Source organism: Pseudophryne corroboree, chromosome 11 (genome assembly GCF_028390025.1).
Source record: "Pseudophryne corroboree isolate aPseCor3 chromosome 11, aPseCor3.hap2, whole genome shotgun sequence".
In the NCBI taxonomy this organism is placed as follows: Eukaryota; Metazoa; Chordata; class Amphibia; order Anura; family Myobatrachidae; genus Pseudophryne; species Pseudophryne corroboree.
Window position 1 is genome coordinate 125,536,969 of NC_086454.1, and position 9,963 is coordinate 125,546,931.

Sequence of the window (9,963 nt, forward strand, 5' to 3'; positions counted from 1 at the left end):
CGACCCTAGTGGCCGACACAAACACCGGGCCCATCTAGGAGTGGCACTGCAGTGTCACACAGGATGTCCCTTCCAAAAAACCCTCCCCAAACAGCACATGACGCAAAGAAAAAAAGAGGCGCAATGAGGTAGCTGTGTGAGTAAGATTAGCGACCCTAGTGGCCGACACAAACACCGGGCCCATCTAGGAGTGGCACTGCAGTGTCACGCAGGATGTCCCTTCCAAAAAACCCTCCCCAAACAGCACATGACGCAAAGAAAAAAAGAGGCGCAATGAGGTAGCTGACTGTGTGAGTAAGATAAGCGACCCTAGTGGCCGACACAAACACCGGGCCCATCTAGGAGTGGCACTGCAGTGTCACGCAGGATGGCCCTTCCAAAAAACCCTCCCCAAACAGCACATGACGCAAAGAAAAAAAGAGGCGCAATGAGGTAGCTGACTGTGTGAGTAAGATAAGCGACCCTAGTGGCCGACACAAACACCGGGCCCATCTAGGAGTGGCACTGCAGTGTCACGCAGGATGGCCCTTCCAAAAAACCCTCCCCAAACAGCACATGACGCAAAGAAAAAAAGAGGCGCAATGAGGTAGCTGACTGTGTGAGTAAGATTAGCGACCCTAGTGGCCGACACAAACACCGGGCCCATCTAGGAGTGGCACTGCAGTGTCACGCAGGATGGCCCTTCCAAAAAACCCTCCCCAAACAGCACATGACGCAAAGAAAAAAAGAGGCGCAATGAGGTAGCGGACTGTGTGAGTAAGATAAGCGACCCTAGTGGCCGACACAAACACCGGGCCCATCTAGGAGTGGCACTGCAGTGTCACGCAGGATGGCCCTTCCAAAAAACCCTCCCCAAACAGCACATGACGCAAAGAAAAAAAGAGGCGCAATGAGGTAGCTGACTGTGTGAGTAAGATAAGCGACCCTAGTGGCCGACACAAACACCGGGCCCATCTAGGAGTGGCACTGCAGTGTCACGCAGGATGGCCCTTCCAAAAAACCCTCCCCAAACAGCACATGACGCAAAGAAAAAAAGAGGCGCAATGAGGTAGCTGACTGTGTGAGTAAGATAAGCGACCCTAGTGGCCGACACAAACACCGGGCCCATCTAGGAGTGGCACTGCAGTGTCACGCAGGATGTCCCTTCCAAAAAACCCTCCCCAAACAGCACATGACGCAAAAAAAAAAAAGAGGCGCAATGAGGTAGCTGACTGTGTGAGTAAGATAAGCGACCCTAGTGGCCGACACAAACACCGGGCCCATCTAGGAGTGGCACTGCAGTGTCACGCAGGATGGCCCTTCCAAAAAACCCTCCCCAAACAGCACATGACGCAAAGAAAAAAAGAGGCGCAATGAGGTAGCTGTGTGAGTAAGATTAGCGACCCTAGTGGCCGACACAAACACCGGGCCCATCTAGGAGTGGCACTGCAGTGTCACGCAGGATGTCCCTTCCAAAAAACCCTCCCCAAACAGCACATGACGCAAAGAAAAAAAGAGGCGCAATGAGGTAGCTGACTGTGTGAGTAAGATAAGCGACCCTAGTGGCCGACACAAACACCGGGCCCATCTAGGAGTGGCACTGCAGTGTCACGTAGGATGGCCCTTCCAAAAAACCCTCCCCAAACAGCACATGACGCAAAGAAAAAGAAAAGAAAAAAGAGGTGCAAGATGGAATTGTCCTTGGGCCCTCCCACCCACCCTTATGTTGTATAAACAAAACAGGACATGCACACTTTAACCAACCCATCATTTCAGTGACAGGGTCTGCCACACGACTGTGACTGATATGACGGGTTGGTTTGGACCCCCCCCCCAAAAAAGAAGCAATTAATCTCTCCTTGCACAAACTGGCTCTACAGAGGCAAGATGTCCACCTCATCATCATCCTCCGATATATCACCGTGTACATCCCCCTCCTCACAGATTATCAATTCGTCCCCACTGGAATCCACCATCTCAGCTCCCTGTGTACTTTGTGGAGGCAATTGCTGCTGGTCAATGTCTCCGCGGAGGAATTGATTATAATTCATTTTAATGAACATCATCTTCTCCACATTTTCTGGATGTAACCTCGTACGCCGATTGCTGACAAGGTGAGCGGCGGCACTAAACACTCTTTCGGAGTACACACTTGTGGGAGGGCAACTTAGGTAGAATAAAGCCAGTTTGTGCAAGGGCCTCCAAATTGCCTCTTTTTCCTGCCAGTATAAGTACGGACTGTGTGACGTGCCTACTTGGATGCGGTCACTCATATAATCCTCCACCATTCTTTCAATGGGGAGAGAATCATATGCAGTGACAGTAGACGACATGTCCGTAATCGTTGTCAGGTCCTTCAGTCCGGACCAGATGTCAGCATTAGCAGTCGCTCCAGACTGCCCTGCATCACCGCCAGCGGGTGGGCTCGGAATTCTGAGCCTTTTCCTCGCACCCCCAGTTGCGGGAGAATGTGAAGGAGGAGATGTTGACAGGTCGCGTTCCGCTTGACTTGACAATTTTCTCACCAGCAGGTCTTTCAACCCCAGCAGACTTGTGTCTGCCGGAAAGAGAGATCCAAGGTAGGCTTTAAATCTAGGATCGAGCACGGTGGCCAAAATGTAGTGCTCTGATTTCAACAGATTGACCACCCGTGAATCCTTGTTAAGCGAATTAAGGGCTCCATCCACAAGTCCCACATGCCTAGCGGAATCGCTCCGTGTTAGCTCCTCCTTCAATGTCTCCAGCTTCTTCTGCAAAAGCCTGATGAGGGGAATGACCTGACTCAGGCTGGCAGTGTCTGAACTGACTTCACGTGTGGCAAGTTCAAAGGGCATCAGAACCTTGCACAACGTTGAAATCATTCTCCACTGCACTTGAGACAGGTGCATTCCACCTCCTATATCGTGCTCAATTGTATAGGCTTGAATGGCCTTTTGCTGCTCCTCCAACCTCTGAAGCATATAGCGGGTTGAATTCCACCTCGTTACCACTTCTTGCTTCAGATGATGGCAGGGCAGGTTCAGTAGTTTTTGGTGGTGCTCCAGTCTTCTGTACGTGGTGCCTGTACGCCGAAAGTGTCCCGCAATTCTTCTGGCCACCGACAGCATCTCTTGCACGCCCCTGTCGTTTTTTAAATAATTCTGCACCACCAAATTCAAGGTATGTGCAAAACATGGGACGTGCTGGAATTTGCCCATATTTAATGCACACACAATATTGCTGGCGTTGTCCGATGCCACAAATCCACAGGAGAGTCCAATTGGGGTAAGCCATTCCGCGATGATCTTCCTCAGTTGCCGTAAGAGGTTTTCAGCTGTGTGCGTATTCTGGAAACCGGTGATACAAAGCGTAGCCTGCCTAGGAAAAAGTTGGCGTTTGCGAGATGCTGCTACTGGTGCCGCCGCTGCTGTTCTTGCGGCGGGAGTCCATACATCTACCCAGTGGGCTGTCACAGTCATATAGTCCTGACCCTGCCCTGCTCCACTTGTCCACATGTCCGTGGTTAAGTGGACATTGGGTACAGCTGCATTTTTTAGGACACTGGTGACTCTTTTTCTGAGGTCTGTGTACATTTTCGGTATCGCCTGCCTAGAGAAATGGAACCTAGATGGTATTTGGTACCGGGGACACAGTACCTCCAACAAGTCTCTAGTTGGCTCTGCAGTAATGATGGATACCGGAACCACGTTTCTCACCACCCAGGATGCCAAGGCCTCAGTTATCCGCTTTGCAGTAGGATGACTGCTGTGATATTTCATCTTCCTCGCAAAGGACTGTTGGACAGTCAATTGCTTGGTGGAAGTAGTAAAAGTGGTCTTACGACTTCCCCTCTGGGATGACCATCGACTCCCAGCAGCAACAACAGCAGCGCCAGCAGCAGTAGGCGTTACACGCAAGGATGCATCGGAGGAATCCCAGGCAGGAGAGGAATCGTCAGAATTGCCAGTGACATGGCCTGCAGGACTATTGGCATTCCTGGGGAAGGAGGAAATTGACACTGAGGGAGTTGGTGGGGTGGTTTGCGTGAGCTTGGTTACAAGAGGAAGGGATTTACTGGTCAGTGGACTGCTTCCGCTGTCACCCAAAGTTTTTGAACTTGTCACTGACTTATTATGAATGCGCTGCAGGTGACGTATAAGGGAGGATGTTCCGAGGTGGTTAACGTCCTTACCCCTACTTATTACAGCTTGACAAAGGGAACACACGGCTTGACACCTGTTGTCCGCATTTCTGTTGAAATAGTTCCACACCGAAGAGCTGATTTTTTTGGTATTTTCACCAGGCATGTCAACGGCCATATTCCTCCCACGGACAACAGGTGTCTCCCCGGGTGCCTGACTTAAAAAAACCACCTCACCATCAGAATCCTCCTGGTCAATTTCCTCCCCAGCGCCAGCAACACCCATATCCTCCTCATCCTGGTGTACTTCAACACTGACATCTTCAATCTGACTATCAGGAACTGGACTGCGGGTGCTCCTTCCAGCACTTGCAGGGGGCGTGCAAATGGTGGAAGGCGCATGCTCTTCACGTCCAGTGTTGGGAAGGTCAGGCATCGCAACCGACACAATTGGACTCTCCTTGTGGATTTGGGATTTCGAAGAACGCACAGTTCTTTGCGGTGCTACTGCTTTTGCCAGTTTGAGTCTTTTCATTTTTCTAGCGAGAGGCTGAGTGCCTCCATCCTCATGTGAAGCTGAACCACTAGCCATGAACATAGGCCAGGGCCTCAGCCGTTCCTTGCCACTCCGTGTGGTAAATGGCATATTGGCAAGTTTACGCTTCTCCTCCGACAATTTTATTTTAGGTTTTGGAGTCCTTTTTTTACTGATATTTGGTGTTTTGGATTTGACATGCTCTGTACTATGACATTGGGCATCGGCCTTGGCAGACGACGTTGCTGGCATTTCATCGTCTCGGCCATGACTAGTGGCAGCAGCTTCAGCACGAGGTGGAAGTGGATCTTGATCTTTCCCTAATTTTGGAACCTCAACATTTTTGTTCTCCATATTTTAATAGGCACAACTAAAAGGCACCTCAGGTAAACAATGGAGATGGATGGATACTAGTATACAATTATGGACGGACTGCCGAGTGCCGACACAGAGGTAGCTACAGCCGTGGACTACCGTACTGTGTCTGCTGCTAATATAGACTGGTTGATAAAGAGATGTAGTATGTATGTATAAAGAAGAAAGAAAAAAAAACCACGGGTAGGTGGTATACAATTATGGATGGACTGCCGAGTGCCGACACAGAGGTAGCTACAGCCGTGGACTACCGTACTGTACTGTGTCTGCTGCTAATATAGACTGGTTGATAAAGAGATGTAGTATGTATGTATAAAGAAGAAAGAAAAAAAAACCACGGGTAGGTGGTATACAATTATGGACGGACTGCCGAGTGCCGACACAGAGGTAGCTACAGCCGTGGACTACCGTACTGTACTGTGTCTGCTGCTTTTATAGACTGGTTGATAAAGAGATGTAGTATGTATGTATAAAGAAGAAAGAAAAAAAAACCACGGGTAGGTGGTATACAATTATGGACGGACTGCCGAGTGCCGACACAGAGGTAGCTACAGCCGTGGACTACCGTACTGTACTGTGTCTGCTGCTAATATAGACTGGTTGATAAAGAGATGTAGTATGTATGTATAAAGAAGAAAGAAAAAAAAACCACGGGTAGGTGGTATACAATTATGGATGGACTGCCGAGTGCCGACACAGAGGTAGCTACAGCCGTGGACTACTGTACTGTGTCTGCTGCTAATATAGACTGGTTGATAAAGAGATGTAGTATGTATGTATAAAGAAGAAAGAAAAAAAAAACACGGGTAGGTGGTATACAATTATGGACGGACTGCCGAGTGCCGACACAGAGGTAGCTACAGCCGTGGACTACCGTACTGTACTGTGTCTGCTGCTAATATAGACTGGATGATAATGAGATGTAGTATGTATAAAGAAGAAAGAAAAAAAAACCACGGGTAGGTGGTATACAATTATGGATGGACTGCCGAGTGCCGACACAGAGGTAGCTACAGCCGTGGACTACCGTACTGTACTGTGTCTGCTGCTAATATAGACTGGATGATAATGAGATGTAGTATGTATAAAGAAGAAAGAAAAAAAAACCACGGGTAGGTGGTATACAATTATGGATGGACTGCCGAGTGCCGACACAGAGGTAGCTACAGCCGTGGACTACCGTACTGTACTGTGTCTGCTGCTAATATAGACTGGTTGATAATGAGATGTAGTATGTATGTATAAAGAAGAAAGAAAAAAAAACACGGGTAGGTGGTATACAATTATGGACGGACTGCCGAGTGCCGACACAGAGGTAGCTACAGCCGTGGACTACCGTACTGTACTGTGTCTGCTGCTAATATAGACTGGTTGATAATGAGATGTAGTATGTATGTATAAAGAAGAAAGAAAAAAAACCCACGGGTAGGTGGTATACAATTATGGACGGACTGCCGAGTGCCGACACAGAGGTAGCTACAGCCGTGGACTACCGTACTGTACTGTGTCTGCTGCTAATATAGACTGGATGATAATGAGATGTAGTATGTATAAAGAAGAAAGAAAAAAAAACCACGGGTAGGTGGTATACAATTATGGATGGACTGCCGAGTGCCGACACAGAGGTAGCTACAGCCGTGAACTACCGTACTGTGTCTGCTGCGACTGGATGATAAATAATGATATAAAAAATATATATATATCACTACTGCAGCCGGACAGGTATATATTATATAATGACGGACCTGCTGGACACTGTCTGTCAGCAGAATGAGTTTTTTATAGAATAAAAAAAAAAACACCACACAAGTCACACGATGAGTGTTTAACTTTTTCAGGCAATCACAATATAGTATACTACTAACTATACTGGTGGTCAGTGTGGTCAGGTCACTGGTCAGTCACACTGGCAGTGGCACTCCTGCAGCAAAAGTGTGCACTGTTTAATTTTAATAATATGTACTCCTGGCTCCTGCTATAACCTATAACTGGCACTGCTCCCCAGTCTCCCCCACAATTATAAGCTGTGTGAGCACAGTCAGATATATACATAGATGATGCAGCACACTGGGCTGAGCAGTGCACACAGATATGGTATGTGACTGAGTCACTGTGTATCGTTTTTTTCAGGCAGAGAACGGATTATATTAAATAAAACTGCACTGTCTGGTGGTCACTGTGGTCAGTCACTAGTAAACTCTGCACTCTCTACAGTACTCCTAAGCTCCAGTAAATCAAGTGTCTCTGTCTCAAATCAATCTCACTCTCTCTCTTCTAATCTAAATGGAGAGGACGCCAGCCACGTCCTCTCCCTATCAATCTCAATGCACGTGTGAAAATGGCGGCGACGCGCGGCTCCTTATATAGAATCCGAGTCTCGCGATAGAATCCGAGCCTCGCGAGAATCCGACAGCGTCATGATGACGTTCGGGCGCGCTCGGGTTAACCGAGCAAGGCGGGAAGATCCGAGTCGCTCGGACCCGTGAGAAAAAACATGAAGTTCGGGCGGGTTCGGATTCAGAGGAACCGAACCCGCTCATCTCTAAGGACAGTGCAGCATTTTGGTGACCAGCAGTATACATATAGTGCAGTACAGTAGGCCATTGCTGTATCTTGCAGCTCTGTGTCAAGTATACTATCTCTGTGCTGCATTATTGTGAGCAGTATATAGTAGGACAGTGCAGCATTTTGGTGACCAGCAGTATACATATAGTACAGTACAGTAGGCCATTGCTATAGATATATTACTGGCATATAATTCCACACATTAAAAAATGGAGAACAAAAATGTGGAGGGTAAAATAGGGAAAGATCAAGATCCACTTCCACCTCGTGCTGAAGCTGCTGCCACTAGTCATGGCCGAGACGATGAAATGCCATCAACATCGTCTGCCAAGGCTGATGCCCAATGTCATAGTAGAGAGCATGTTTAATCCAAAAAACTAAAGTTCAGTAAAATGACCCAAAAATCTAAATTAAAAGCATCTGAGGAGAAGCGTAAACTTGCCAATATGCCATTTACGACACGGAGTGGCAAGGAACGGCTGAGGCCCTGGCCTATGTTCATGGCTAGTGGTTCAGCTTCACATGAGGATGGAAGCACTCATCCTCCCGCTAGAAAAATGAAAAGACTTCAGCTGGCAAAAGCACAGCAAAGAACTGTGCGTTCTTCTAAATCACAAATCCCCAAGGAGAGTCCAATTGTGTCGGTTGTGATGACCTTCCAAACACTGGACGGGAAGAGGTGGCTCCTTCCACCATTTGTACGCCCCCTGCAAGTGCTGGAAGGAGCACCCACAGTCCAGTTCCTGATAGTCAAATTGAAGATGTCACTATTGAAGTACACCAGGATGAGGATATGGGTGTTGCTGGCGCTGAGGAGGAAATTGACAAGGAGGATTCTGATGGTGAGGTGGTTTGTTTAAGTCAGGCACCCGGGGAGACACCTGTTGTCCGTGGGATGAATAAGGCCATTGACATGCCTGGTCAAAATACCAAAAAAAATCACCTCTTCGGTGTGGAATTATTTCAACAGAAATGCGGACAACTGGTGTCAAGCCGTGTGTTGCCTTTATCAAGCTGTAATAAGTAGGGGTAAGGACGTTAACCACCTAGGAACATAGGAACATCCTCCCTTATACGTCACCTGGAGCGCATTCATCAGAAGTCATTGACAAGTTCAAAAACTTTGGGTGACAGCGGAAGCAGTCCACTGACAACTAAATCCCTTCTTCCACTTGTACCTAAGCTCCTGCAAACCACCCCACCTACACACTCAGTGTCAATTTCCTCCTTAGACAGGAACCCCAATAGTACTGCAGGCCATGTCACTGGCAAGTCTGACGAGTCCTCTCCTAACTGAGATTCCTCCAATGGATCCTTGAGTGTAACGCCTACTGCTGCTGGCGCTGCTGTTGTTGCTGCTGGGAGTCGATCGTCATCCCAGAGGGGAAGTCGGAAGACCACTTGTACTACTTCCAGTAAGCAAATGACTGTCCAACAGTCCTTTGCGAGTAAGATGAAATATTACAGCAGTCATCCTGCTGCAAAGCGGATAACTCAGGCCTTGGCAAATGTGTTGGTGGTAAACGTGTGTCCAGTATCCACCGTTAATTCACAGGGAATTAGAGAATTTCTTGAGGTAGTGTGTCCCCGGTACCAAATATCATCTAGGCAGGCGATACCGAGAATGTACACAGACGTCAGAAAAAGAGTCACCAGTGTCCTAAAAAATGCAGTTGCACCCAATGTCCACTTAACCACGGACATGTGGACAAGTGGAACAGGGCAGACTCAGGACTATATGACTGTGACAGCCCACTGGGTAGATGTATTGCCTCCCGCAGCAAGAACAGCAGTGGCGGCACCAGTAGCAGCATCTCGCAAATGCCAACTCGTTCCTAGGCAGGCTACGCTTTGTATCCACGCTTTCCATAAGAGGCACACAGCTGACAATCTCTTACAGAAACTGAGGAACATCATCGCAGAATGGCTTACCCCAATTGGACTTTCCTGGGGATTTGTGACATCGGACAATGCCACCAATATTGTGCGTGCATTACATGTGGGCAAATTCCAGCACGTCCCATGTTTTGCACATACATTGAATTTGGTGGTGCGGAATTATTTAAAAAACGACAGGGTCGTGCAAGAGATGCTGTCGGTGGCCTGAAGAATTGTGGGCCACTTTCGGCATTCAGCCACCGCATGCTGAAGACTGGAGCACCAGCAAACACTTCTGAACCTGCCCCACCATCATCTGAAGCAAGAGGTGGTAACGAGGTGGAATTCAACCCTCTATATGCTTCAGAGGATGGAGGAGCAGCAAAAAGCCATTCAAGTCTATACATCTGCCTATGATATAGGCAAAGGAGGGGAATGCACCTGACCCAAGCGCAGTGGAGAATGATTTCAACGTTGCGCAAGGTTCTGCAACCCTTTGAACTTGTCACAC